The sequence below is a fragment of the Bos mutus genome, chromosome 1, assembly GCF_027580195.1.
Source record: "Bos mutus isolate GX-2022 chromosome 1, NWIPB_WYAK_1.1, whole genome shotgun sequence".
In the NCBI taxonomy this organism is placed as follows: Eukaryota; Metazoa; Chordata; class Mammalia; order Artiodactyla; family Bovidae; genus Bos; species Bos mutus.
This window is the reverse complement of record NC_091617.1, coordinates 105,637,438-105,651,873: the sequence shown is the minus strand read 5'-3', so window position 1 is coordinate 105,651,873 and position 14,436 is coordinate 105,637,438. Positions and strand designations below refer to the sequence as shown.

At 42.2% G+C, this 14,436-nt stretch overlaps 1 pseudogene; it reads left to right on the top strand.

Annotated features, from left to right (window-relative positions):
- Nucleotides 1-342: 342 nt before the first annotated feature.
- On the top strand, nucleotides 343-7,790 carry LOC106701266 (chromatin accessibility complex protein 1 pseudogene; annotated as a pseudogene).
- The last annotated feature ends 6,646 nt before the right edge of the window (nucleotides 7,791-14,436 follow it).

The following is a 14,436-nucleotide window of genomic DNA, read 5'->3' as shown; positions in this document are numbered from 1 at the left end:
GACTGTAACTGCCAGGCTTCTCTCTCCATGGGATTTTCCAGGCAAGAATTCTGGAGTGGGTTGCCATTTCTTTCTCCAGGAATTTAACCATACTGAAGACAATATATCAGTTGCAAAGAGTCCTAGTTCTGTTTTGAAGGTAGAGATTAGCCTGAAACACATTCTTGAGCTGTTTTGCAGGATCTAAACCTTCTTGAACATGCAGCCACTAGACTAACTGGAACCTAAGGAATGATGATGCCGACTTTGCTGACCCTGGTGACTTTAACTAGAGCCTGGATTCTATCAACCTTTGCCTTAATGCTCTGCTGAATTCTCCTCTGTTTAAGCCCCTTCATCAGTATGAATAAACCAACCAAACCCTTTCATGAGTATACAGGTACCCTTAGCTTAAAACTTCCCCAGTTTTGCTGCTTGGGGAGACATTGCTTTGGAAAGATCCTAGTGTACTCCCTAGTTACTGGGAGTAATAAATCCTCATTTCTCCCACTCTTTGGCTTGACACCCACAAAAGGGGCAAAACCAAGTTTGGGGGTAACACAACCCTAATGAGAGTTGTGGGTTCCAAAAATGACTCTCACTCTAAATGATTTTTTTAAATTTTGTGTTAATTGTTGGGCACAGCATTGCCCTTCCTCCACTCATGGTTGCTATTTCTATTCCAGATCAAAATAACTGTAGCAACTTTTTCTGATTATATACTTTATTAAATACTGCAGCATATCTATTTTTATAATCTCTAGTTTTCCAAATAACTCTGCAGGACAGCTATTATTAAAAGCTGGGACTTGAATAGTATAAGCAGCTAAAGAGGGATTTAGCCAAACTGTGAGGATGGCTGGATCCTCCAGAACATAAGGAACCACAGTAGTGTGTGCTGCAAAGTCTGGGGTCTCCAGTGTCCCCTGTTCCCTGTGTACCCTCAGAATATGTCCTCTTCCAGCTAGCAGAGGCTGCTACAGGAAGAGATACTGCCTTCACCCTCACATCTAAACATCCTTCCTGAGTCTTGGTTCAGGAGAAGGCAAAGACCCAGACTTCTGCCAGGGAGAAATTAAGCCAGAGCCCTGATGAATGTGGCCATAGTTGATATGGTTTTAGCCCAAGTCAGTCACTCTTACACAGCCCACTAAAGGAGCTCCTGAGTATCATACTGTCCTGGAAATCAGGCTCAGATCTGATTAGAAGGGTGGCAGAGCGCCAAGAAGGCAGACTAGATGCACAGCTTCACCAGATCTTCTATGTCAAAGTCAGGGCCCTGATAGGAAAGAAAGGGGCCCTGAACGTGGGATTGAGGGGATGAGTCTGAGAACCTTACATCTCAGATTTCCCTGAGCCTTACTATCAGAAACAGCTGTGTCCGTATTAGGGCCCTGCAAATAGGTCTCAGTTCAGTTCAGTTCAGTCGCTCAGTCGTGTCCAGCTCTTTGCAACCCCATGAATCACAGCATGCCAGGCTTCCCTGTCCATCACCAACTCCCAGAGTTCACTCAAACTCATGTCCATTGAGTTGGTGATGCCATCCAGCCATCTCATCTCTGTCGTCCCCTTCTCCTCCTGCCCCCAATCCCTCCCAGCATCAGAGTCTTTTCCAATGAGTCAACTCTTCGCATGAGGTGGCCAAAGTATTGGAGTTTCAGCTTTAGCATCAGTCCTTCCAAAGAACACCCAGGACAGATCTCCTTTAGAATGGACTGGTTGGATCTCCTTGCAATCCAAGGGACTCTCAAGAGTCTTCTCCAACACCACAGTTCAAAAGCATCAATTCTTCAGCGCTCAGCCTTCTTCACAGTCCAACTCTCACATCCATACATGACCATTGGAAAAACCATAGCCTTGACTAGATGGACCTTTGTTGGCAAAGTAATGTCTCTGCTTTTGAATATGCTATCTAGGTTGGTCATAACTTTCCTTCCAAGGAGTAAGCGTTTTTAATTTCATGGCTGCAGCCACCTCTGCAGTGATTTTGGAACCCAGAAAAATAAAGTCCGACACTGTTTCCACTGTTTCCCCATCTATTTCCCATGAAGTGATGGGACCAGATGCCATGATCTTAGTTTTCTGAATGTTGAGCTTTAAGCCAACTTTTTCACTCTCCTCTTTCACTTTCATCAAGAGGCTTTTTAGTTCCTCTTCACTTTCTGCCATAAGGGTGGTGTCATCTGCATATCTGAGGTGATTGATATTTCTCCCGGCAATCTTGATTCCAGCTTGTGCTTCTTCCAGCCCAGCGTTTCTCATGATGTACTCTGCGTATAAGTTAAATAAGCAGGGTGACAATATACAGCCTTGATGTACTCCTTTTCCAGTTTGGAACCAGTCTGTTGTTCCATGTCCCATTCTAACTGTTGCTTCCTAACCTACATACAGGTTTCTCAAGAGGCAGGTCAGGTGGTCTGGTATTCCCATCTCTTGAAGAATTTTCCACAGTTTATTGTGATCCACACAGTCAAAGGCTTTGGCATAGTCAATAAAGCAGAAATAGATGTTTTTCTGGAACTCTCCTCCTTTTTCCATGATCCAGCAGATGATGGCAACTTGATCTCTGGGTCCTCTACCTTTTCTAAAACCAGTTTGAACATCTGGATATTCACAGTTCACATATTGCTGAAGCCTGGCTTGGAGAATTTTGAGCATTACTTTACTAGCGTGTGAGATGAATGCAATTTTTCAGTAGTTTGAACATTCTTTGGCATTGCCTTTCTTTGGGATTGGAATGAAAACTGACCTTTTCCAGTCCTGTGGCCACTGCTGAGTTTTCCAAATTTGCTGGCATACCGAGTGCAGCACTGCCATAGCATCATCTTCCAGGATTTGAAATAGCTCAACTGGAATTCCATCACCTGAACTAGCTTTGTTCATAGTGATGCTTTCTAAGACCCACTTGACTTCACATTCCAGGATGTCTGGCTCTAGGTGAGTGATCACACCATCGTGATTATCTGGGTCATGAAGATCTTTTTTGTACAGTTCTTCTGTGTATTCTTGCCACCTCTTCTTAATATCTTCTGCTTCTGTTAGGTCCATACCATTTTTGTTCTTTACTGAGCCCATCTTTGCATAAATTGTTCCCTTGGTATCTCTAATTTTCTTGAAGAGATCTTTAGTCTTTCCCATTCTGTTGTTTTCCTCTATTTCTTTGCATTGATCGCTGAGGAAGGCTTCCTTTTCTCTCTTTGCTATTCTTTGGAACTCTGCATTCATATGTTTATATCTTTCCTTTTCTCCTTTGCTTTTCACATCTCTTCTTTTCACAGCTATGTGTAAGGCCTCCCCAGACAGCCATTTTGCTTTTTTGTATTTCTTTTCCATGGGGATGGTCTTGATCCCTGTCTCCTTTACAATGTCACAAACCTCCATCCATAGTTTATCAGGCACTCTGGCTATCAGATCTAGTCCCTTAAATCTATTTCTCACTTCCCCTGTATAATCGTAAGGGATTTGGTTTAGGTCATACCTGAATGGTCTAGTGGTTTTCCCTACTTTCTTCAATTTAAGTCTGAATTTGGCAATAAGGAGTTCATGATCTGAGCCACAGTCATCTCCTGGTCTTGTTTTTGCTGACTGTACAGAGCTTCTCCATCTTTGGCTGCAAAGAATATAATCAATCTGATTTTGGTGTTGACCATCTGGTGACGTCCATGTGTAGAATCTTCTCTTAGGTTGTTGGAAGAGGGTGCTTGCTACGACCAGTGCGTTCTCTTGGTAAAACTCTATTAGCCTTTGCCCTGCTTCATTCCATAGTCCAAGGCCAAATTTGCCTGTTACTCCAGGTGTTTCTTGACTTCCTACTTTTGCATTCCATTCCCCTATAATGAAAAGGACATCTTTTTTGGGTGTTAGTTCTAAAAGGCCTTGTATGTCTTCATAGAACCGTTCAACTTCAGCTTCTTCAGCATTACTGGTTGGGGCATAGACTTGAATTACTGTGATATTGAATGGTTTGCCTTGGAAATGAACAGAGATCATTCTGTCGTTTTTGAGATTGCATCCAAGTACTGCATTTTGGACTCTCTTGTTGACCATGATGGCTACTCCATTTCTTAGGGATTCCTGCCTGCAGTAGTAGATATAATGGTCATCTGAGTTAAATTCACCCATTCCAGTCCATTTTAGTTTGCTGATTCCTAGAATGTTGATGTTCACTCTTGCCATCTCCTGTTTGACCATTTCCAATTTGCCTTGATTCATGGACCTAACATTCCAGGTTCCTATGCAATATTGCTCTTTACAGCATTGGACCTTGCTTCTATCACCAGTCACACCCACAGCTGTGTATTGTTTTTGTTTTGGTTCCATCCCTTCGTTCTTTCTGGAGTTATTTCTCCACTGATCTCCAGTAGCATATTGGGCACCTACCGACCTGGGGAGTTCCTCTTTCAGGATCCTATCATTTTGCCTTTTCATACTGTTCATGGGGTTCTCAAGGAAAGAATACTGAAGTGGTTTGCCATTCCCTTCTCCAGTGGACCACATTCTGTCTGACCTCTCCACCATGACCTGCCCATCTTGGGTGGCCCCACACAGCATGGCTTAGTTTCATTGAGTTAGATAAGGCTGTGGTCCATGTGATTAGGTTGACTAGTTTTCTGTGATTATGGTTTCAGTGTGTCTGCCCTCTAATGCCCTCTTGCAGCACCTACTGTCTTACTTGGGTTTCTCTTACCTTGGACGTGGGGTATGTCTTCAAGGCTGCTCCAGCAAAGCACAGCCGCTGCTCCTTACCTTGGACGAGGGCTATCTCCTCACATCCACTCCTCCTGACCTTGAACATGGAGTAGCTCCTCTCAGCCCTCCTGCGCCCGTGCAGCCACTGCTCCTTGGACGTAGGGTAGCTCCTCTCGGCCACTGCCCCTAGGTTTATCTGTACCATTTTTCTAGATTCCATGTATATGCATTAATACTTTATTCTGTATGACAGACTAGGTCCATCCACATTTCTATTAAATGACCCAATTTCATTCATTTTTATGACTAATATTCCATTTTTTATATGTACCACATCTTCTTTATCCATTCATCTATTGATGGACATTTAGGCTGCTTCTATGCAGATGTAGACAATGGACATGTGGACATGGGGTGGGGGTCGGGAAAGGGAGGGTGGAATGATTGGGAGAGTAGTACTGACATAGATACACTACCATGTGTGAAATAGATAGCTCGTGGGAACCTGCTGTATCACACAAGAAGCTCAGTTGGTGTTCTGTGGTCACCTAGGGGGCAAGATGGGGGACAAAGGAGGCAGGTACAATAGGGAGGGGATATATGTATACACAGAGCTGATTTACTTTGTTGTGCAACAGAAACTAACACAACACTGTAAAGCCATTATACTTCAATAATAATAATAATAAATGAAACAGCTCTGTCTTTCTCTTGCCTAGAAGCAGGCAATGACCCTTTGTGATCCCCATATCTCACAAGATGATGCTGGTTCTCCTCAAGGCCTTCCGCTACAACCCCTTATTATCTCCAGGCTTATAACCAGTCAGTTCTAGGCCCAGCCTTAGAAGTGAAACACGAGCCTTATTCTAGAAACAAATAAAAAATCCACCAAAGGAATTGCAGAACTTTGCTAATGCAATCAGAAAAGAACGAGGGGAAAGATATGTGAGTAGATCTTGTTATTACCATTGAGCTCTGGAGAAAGGGGATTTGTTGACATGGAGGTACTTACTGATGACTCAAGACTTAACCTCTGGCAGAGACACTGGAATCAGTTTGAAGTGTTGTGATGGTGGTTTGAAACCTGAACATAATGAAAGCTTACCGTAACTGAAGTGGAGTTTCCAGAACTTCCTTGCCATGGAATTGAGTTGGATCTCGGCATAGGAAATATTAGAATAGATTTACTATGGAAAGTCTAAGAACTCTTAACCTGTGTTTCCCAGGAGGGCCAGATGCACTTGCTTTACTTAGATAATAAGAAATGCACTGGTGAGAAGCCACTGCCATTTACCCGAAAAGTCTGGTCATTGCTGTTTTCTGCAAGTTGTATGGTTGGTATCTTGAAATGGAACTCCTAGATATCAATGGGGATGTTGGGATTCTAGAATGGTAGAGGTAGATAGCATTTGAGTATCAGAGGCAAAACTGTGTAGTTACTGCAGCAAGGCCAGAGTGCTGTGGGGGCCTTGGTCTACAGTATCTACAGCGATGTCTGAAAGATGACAATGTTCCTACATGTGAGATGGGTGAGTGTCCAAGTGAGGTGGTGCTTAATTTTGGAACATTAACTTTATCAGTTTTGTTACAATGATACATAGTAATTGTAAAAAATTACCATTTTGGGGACCATTCATCCAGATTTCTCTCTGTGATTTTGTTTATAATTTTTCATGTGTAGGATCTGGTTGTATGTGTTGTTCTTTAACTATATTTTTAGGCCAATATTTTGTAGTCATCTTTCCTTATCAATAAAGATAAACATGCTAGAGAGTTCTGAAGATATAAAGACAGCATGACATAGTTTTAAGCACATAGACGTTGAACCAGACTGCTTGAATTCAAATGCTAGTCCCATCAATTTCTAGCTTTGTGAAATTAAGTTGAATTCTATGTCTCAGTTTGCACGTCTCTAAATTGGGTAAAACAGCGCTATCTTCTTTTTAAGATTATTGCAACAATTAAATGAGTTAATATATACTTAGATCAACGCTTGACAAATGTTGCTGTTATTAGTTATTGCTTTATAGTCTCCCAATAATGGGCATTTAAATTATTGGTCTCTTTTAACTTGTGTAAGAAATATTGCAGTGAACTTTTTGCCCTTATATCTTCTTATATCTGTGTGATTATCTTCTTAAGAACATTCCTAGAAAAATTGGATTTCTAGAGCAACAGTCATGACCCTTTTCCTGAATGATACTTTTTATATTTTCTAGACTTTACCACAAGTTTCTAGCTTGAGAATTGTGTACTCCCCAGTCTATATTTGTAAATATGGATGTGTCCTTTAATCTCTTTTTAATTATTAAATAGGAATTTGAACCCAAGCAAGAGGAAATTAGAAAACATGGGCTCAGATGATCATTTGGTGCTTTGTGACTGAAATTGCTTTTAATTTTATCCTCTGCATATTTTAGCTTGAATGCAGCAGCACTGGATCTCAACCAAGGGTCTCATTTTCAGAACAAGTCAGTTAAATCAGTGACCTTGTACTGTGACCTTACATGGCCCATGTAAGGGCCATGCTCCTTTGAAAAGGGGTTTCTGCAACATGACCCCACAGTTGAATGGATAATACCTGAGTCTTAAGAAAAATATTTCATTGATCCCCCCACCTCTGCACCCAGATGTAGCGTTTAGATGCTTCCATTTCTGTCACGTTTATATCTTATCTGATCCTTATGGCAATGGTTGCTGGCCAGACACTATAACTCCCACGTGGCTGCTGCTGCGGGGGCGGGGAGCGGAGAAGGCAGACGTGGTGCTGGGCAAGGACAAGTGCGGGGAGCAGCGGCTGCTGTCATTGCCCTTGTCCCACATCTGCGTCTTCATAAAGAGCTCCCCCGTGAGGTGTCCAGAAAGCCCTGGTGCTCACGGCCAAGGTCACGCAACATTGTTCACTATCTCACCACCTATTCCTGTAGCAACCCGAGTGGAAAAGAAAAGAAAGCACTCACAGTGATTTATCAAATACCACAGAGGAATTGGAAACTTTTTAGCCTCTTGCAGATACACCATCAAGGACGATTTTAGCTAGTAGATATCTGAAAATGTTGAAGAGGGAAGAGGAGGAGAATGACAACAGCGATGAGAGCGATGACGACCATGTGGAATCCTAAACCAAAAGGTGCTTTGAAGCTCAGCCTGGTGAGGGCCCGCGAGGATTAGCTCCTGTACTCTCAAGCAGGCAGTAGTCAGTTCACTCTTCAGAAACCTGGCGGACGTTGTATTCTTTCCTGGCTGAGATGGAGCATAATGTACCTCTGCCATAAACAGCCCAAAGGAAAGAAACCCAGATAGCAGCTTCTTCCCCAGACCGTCAATGCAGCTCGAGTGGGAGGGAGGGACGGATATATGGCTGCGAACCCTTGGGCACGGCCAGCCTGCAGCGGTAAGCTCTAGCGGCAAAGACGAGTTTTCTTCACCTCCTAGTTTACAGATGAGCTTCCCTGGTGGTTCAGTGGTAAAGAATTCACGTGCCAATGCAGGAGACCTGGGTTCAATCCCTAGGTTGGGAAGACCCCCTGGAGAAGGAAATGGCAAGCCTCTCCAGTATTCCTGTCTGGAAAATCCCATGGACAGAGGAGCTGGCAGATTACAGTCCATGGGGTCTCAAAAGAGGGGTCTCAAGAGTCAAACATGACTTACCGATTAAACAACAACTAGATTACACATAGATTTTGGAGAACTTCTAAATATGTGTAAATTCCCATATGTATATTTTGAGATTAGTTCTTGTAACAACTGGATTCTGCTTTAGTATGTTTAATATGTTGAAACTACATGTTTTAAATATGTAGCCTATGGGTAGTATGTTACCTTTAAATTTTTGTACTTCAAGAAAATTTGTTTGAGGCTCATTCCCTAGGAGTGCTTAAAATAGACAATAATCACATCACCTAGGTCAATTTGTGGAGATTTTATCTGAAGGCAGAGGAATGAGCTACCTAGAATTTTTATGCATTTTATTCCTTTGGTGATTCACTAATATGGCTCAGTCATCCTTGAAACAATATTCCAATCCTAGACTTTGATCCCAAGTCACATGTGAACCTTTAAAGTGTTGTTTATATCCATTCTACATTTTGTTTCCTAAAAGTTTCATTCTGTAATGAGTTAATTATGCAATGTCATTCAACTTCAAAGTCATGCTACTTGGTTTTATTAAAAATGTAGATGCTCTTAAAAAAAAAAAAAAAACAAGAAGAAAATAGTTACTGGCTTGCTTCACTTCCCATGGCTCCTTGTCTCTGAGTCTCTGAACTGTTTATTTTCTTCTAGGACAAAGGACGGAGAAGGCAATGGCAACCCACTCCAGTACTCTTGCCTGGAAAATCCCATGGATAGAGGAGCCTGGTGGGCTGCAGTCCATGGGGTCTCGAGGAGTCGGACACGACTGAGCGACTTCACTTTCACTTTTCACTTTCATGCATTGGAGAAGAAAATGGCAACCCACTCCAGTGTTCTTGCCTGGAGAATCCCAAGGACGGGGGAGCCTGTTGGGCTGCCGTCTATGGGGTCGCACAAAGTTGGACACGACTGAAGCGACTTAGCAGAAGCAGCAGCAGGACAAAGGAGCTTAATCCTTCCACTCTGTGTTTTCTGCCCCTCTAAGGATATCTTTACCTTTACTCTCTGCCCTTCTAAAAGTTAACTTACTCTTTTCTTGAAACTTTTTTTCCTAACCTAAGCTCTGAGTGCCTCTCTCTAAGCTCTGTTTCTGTGTAACAGTCCTGTTTTAGGGATTTCATCGTTCCTCTCTTTGCAGTGTTCTAGCAGCTGGTTCCTTCTCTTTGCAGTGTTTTAGCAGATGGAAGCATGGGAGGTGGTGAAGTCAAGCATTCAGATAGATTCAAACTGGTCTCAATTCATGTTTTTATGAGTTCATTCTTCATTTACGCTTCCATTCATGTTTTCACATAGGTATTATTCACTTGCTTAGTCATTATTCACTTATTCCTGCATGAAATATTAATACATTCTACCATCTGCATTCAATTCTCACACATTCATCTCAACACTCATTCATTCATTTATGCCTTTATTCATTCAGTTATTGAATTCATTTACATAACATTTATTTATTTTAAAGATTTTTAAAATGTGGACCATTTTTAGTCTTTATTGAATTTGTTACAATATCACTTCTGTTTTATGTTTTAGTTTTTTGGCCATGAAGCATGTGGAATCTTAGCTCCCCAACCAGGGATTGAACCAGCACCCCCTGCAAAGGAGGGCAAAGGCTAAACCACTACACCACCAGGGAAGTACCCGTTTACATAGAATTTATATACTCAACAATTTTTTAATTAATTTTTTTTATGTCAGCCAGGAAAGCAGGAAACCAATGGCACATTTAAATCAGGATAATTGAAGGGATTATGAGAAATAGATGGGGAAACAGTGGAAACAGTGTCAGACTTTATTTTGGGGGGCTCCAAAATCACTGCAGATGGTGATTGCAGCCATGAAATTAAAAGACGCTTACTCCTTGGAAGGAAAGTTATGACCAACTAGATAGCATATTAAAAAGCAGAGATATTATTTTGCCAACAAAGGTCCGTCTAGTCAAGGCTATGGTTTTTCCAGTAGTCATCTCCGGATGTGACAGTTGAACTATAAAGAAAGCTGAGTGCCAAAGAATTGCTGCTTTGAATTGTGGTGTTGGAGAAGACTCTTGAGAGTCCCTTGGACTGCAAGGAGATCCAACCAGTCCATCCTAAAGGAGATCAGTCCTGGGTGTTCTTTGGAAGGACTGACGCTGAAGCTGAAACTCCAATACTTTGGCCACCTCATGCGAAGAGTTGACTCATTGGAAAAGACTCTGATGCTGGGAGGGATTGGGGGCAGGAGGAGATGGGGATGACAGAGGATGAGATGGCTGGATGGCATTACCGACTCTATGGACATGAGTTTGAGTGAACTCCGGGAATTGGTGATGGACAGGGAGGCCTGGTGTGCTGAGATTCATGGGGTCGCAGAGAGTCGGACACAACTGAGCGACTGAACTGAACTGAACTGAATTGAAGGAATTATTTACAAAGGCTTCGGCAGAGTATAGGAAAACCACAAGGATTAGTGCAAGACTAATACTTTGGCCCCCTGATGTGAAGAAATGACCATTTGGAAAAGACTCAATGCTGGGAAAGATTGAAGGCAGGAGGAGAAGGGGACGGCAGAGAATAAGATAGTTGGATGGCATCATGGACTTGATGGACATGAGTTTGAGTAAACTCTGGGAGTTGGTGATGGACAGGGAAGCCTGGCGTGCTGCAGTCCACAGGGTCGCAAAGAGTCGGACACGACTGAGCGACTGAACTGAACTGAAAGTGTAACACTCTGGAGCTAACAACAGCCAGTCCCGGTTACCATCTCTGGCTCTGAAAGGAAAAGTGGGAGAATAATTGAGACTTTTCATTGTGGTATCCCTGCCTGGATGGGAGAGAATCTGGGCATAAATACCAGATTGAATTCTCCTTCCTTTGGCAGATCTTTTGCCAATGCCTCCACTCTACAAGTATTTTCTGCATGGGAACTATGTCAGTGTGCGACACAGAGGGCAGAGGCAGTCGGCACTAGTCAGCCTTCTGGGGGCAGGGCAGGATGAAGGCTGGTGGAGAATGTATCTGGAGAGGCAAAGAAATGGAGAGAGCAGTCCCCATGCTCTCTGAAGCAATGCATCTTCCCTCTTCTTTTATAATTAAAAAATACTGTATTTATTTTAAACAATTAAAAATTATTTTCCCATTGAGGTTATTAAAGAATACTGAGCAGAATTCTGTGTGCTGTACAGTAAGTCCTTGTTGGTAATCTATTTTAAATACAATGGGATGTACATGTCAATCCCAAACTCCCAATCTCTCTTCTCCTTTCTTATTACTGAGGAAGAACCAGTAAGAATGGGCAAAAAAATTCCTGCTTAGGAAATTACTTTCATCACAGAGAGCCACATAGACTAGAGTCAGCCTGGTTACACATGCTGGCTATCTTGGATTTTGCTTTTTTGGGAAAGTCTTTCCGGTTCTTCCATCACCCCCATCCCAAAAAAGTGCTGTTTCCTACGACAACGTTTTAACGATAAATTGTGTCTGGATGACTGCATTCTGCATTCTACACACCTCGATTATCTTAGCCAGGGCCTGGCAAAGAGTAAATGTCAAACGCAACAGTGAAAGGACACCTGGGTGCTGAAGCATCAAGATGCTGTGAATTTCTTCCACTCTACCACAAGGTGGCAACAGTTACCATGGTCCAATTTTCTTATCTGCAGGACTCAGGCACACATCTTCATCCACTATCCTGTGAATAGAAAAAATCTATTCTTAAAACTCAACATTAAAAAAACTAAGATCATGGCATCTGGTCCCATCACTTCATGGCAAATATAAGGGTAAAAAGTGGAAACAGTGACATTTTATTTTCTTGGGCTCCAAAATCACTGTGAACAGTGACTGCAGCCATGAAATTAAAAGTCCCTTACTCCTTGGAAGGAAAGCTATGACAAGCCTAGCCAGCGTACTAAAAAGCAGAGATGTCACTTTGCCGACAAAGGTCTGCATAGTCAAAGCTATGGTTTTTCCAGTAGTCATGCCTGGATGTCAGATTTGGACCATAATGAAGTTTGAGTGCCAAAAAATCGATGCTTTTGAATTGCGGTGCTGGAGAACATTCTTGAGAGTCTCTTGGACTGCAAGGGGATCAAACCAGTCAATCCTAAAGGAAATTAATGTGGAATATTCATTGGAAGGACTGATGCTGAAGCTAAAGTTCCAATGCTTTGGCCACCTGATGCCAAGACTCTTTGGAAAAGACCCTGATGCTGGGGAAGATTGAAGACAGAAGGCACAGGGGAAGACAGAGGGTGAGATGGGTAGATGGCATCACCAACTCAATGGACATGAATTTGAACAAACTCCAGGAGAGAGTGGAGGACAGGGAAGGCTGATGTGCTGCAGTCCATGCAGTCTTAAAGAGTTGGACTTGACCTATAGACTGAACAACAACAAAATTTTAAAATAACTATATCAAGGAGAGAATAATACACTGATGGTGAGGAAGAGAAAAACAATTGCATATCTACTTTCACTAATATTATTAGATATGGCACTGTAAATTTTACTTTAAACAGCATTTGAAAAACATTACTAAATTTCTGAAACAAAATTGGCCTCTGTGCAAATGTTAGATAAACAAATGGATTATCCCTGCCCTATACGGTTCCGAGCTATATAATTTGTTCACCCAAAGTCTCTTCTCTGGGCTCTTCCCATACACCTGGCCCTTCTTCTTGCCCTCAACGTTAACAAGTCCCATAGGTTCAGGTTCTCAGTGACTTGCTTCTGTTCCCTCTTCTCTGCAGCCATCTCTATCTGTGCAGAAACTATATACTGTGCTTCTTATACTGGCCTGTGGATGCTGAAATTCATCCCTGTTTCTGGTCTTTTTAACTCTTGAAGAATGGCACCATTTTTTAGAAATTGTTGCTGAATGTTCTTTACAAGCTCAGGGATGAAGCTGTCCTAGTGAGGTGAAGTGTAATTTATCTAGTTTTTTTTTTCTTTTTTAAAATACTTACATTTCTTGAATGTTTTAGAAACAATGTAGAGCGTTGTGCCTGCATATTTTTTAATCTGCAGAAAACTTGCTTCTATTTTACTACGTTTGCACTTTGGCAAAGATTACCAAGACTTGTCTAACACTTACCAACAATTCTGGATTTAGCAATAAAATTTTCCCCTATAGTTTAAAATAAACTATGTCCAAAGGATTAAGAAAAAGAATGCTAAATAAGATCAGACTTTTTTTTTTTAATAATCAAGGGGTCTCTCAGTCAGTCAGTTCATTCACTCAGTTGTGTCCGACCCTTTGCGACCCCATGGACTGCAGCACGCCAGGCTTCCCTGTCCATCACCAACTCCAGGAACTTGCTCAAACTCACGCCCATCAATTTGGTGATACCATCCAACCATTTCTTCTTCTGTTGTCCCCTTCTCCTCCTGCCTTCAATCTTTCCCAGCATCAGGGTCTTTTCTAATGAGTCAGTTCTTTGTATCAGGTGGCCAAAATATGGGACTTCAGCTTCAGCATTAGTCCTTCCAGTGAATATTCAGGACTGATTTCCTTTAGGATGGGTGGTTGGATCTCCTTTCTATCCAAGGGACTCTCAAGAGTCTTCTCCAACTCCACAGTTTAAAAGCATCAATTCTTTGCTGCTCAGCTTTCTTTATAGTCCAACTCTCACATCCATATATGACTACTGGAAAAACCATAGTTTTGACTAGATGGACCTTTGTTGGCAAACTAATGCCTCTGCTTTTTAGTATGCTGTCTAAGGGGTCCCTACAGAAGATGGATAAGAAACCATGGGGGTGGATGGCTGGACCATGAGTAATTCCTGAAGCTGAGAAGAGGAGCCTAAGAGCTCAGAGCAGGAGGAAGGGGTGAGATGGGTAAAATTTTCAGCTTCTCAACACAGAAGACTTAAGAACTTAAAAAATTTCAGTTAAGGTGTCTGCCTTAGTAAGAGACAAGAATAAGATGAGCAGTAGGGAGAGAACAAAGAAAAGAACGAGGCACATCTACAGTTGTGTTGGTGTACACTGGAGCCTGGCAGTGAGTGGAGAGAGTCCCTAATATGTTGCCTCTCCTGAATCTTCCAGGCTTTTCTCATTGCTGAGGGAGAGCTCACACTCATTGACTACCTACCGTGTCCCAGGAACCATATTAATCTTTTCCATATTATATCACTTGAGTTTTATAATCGTT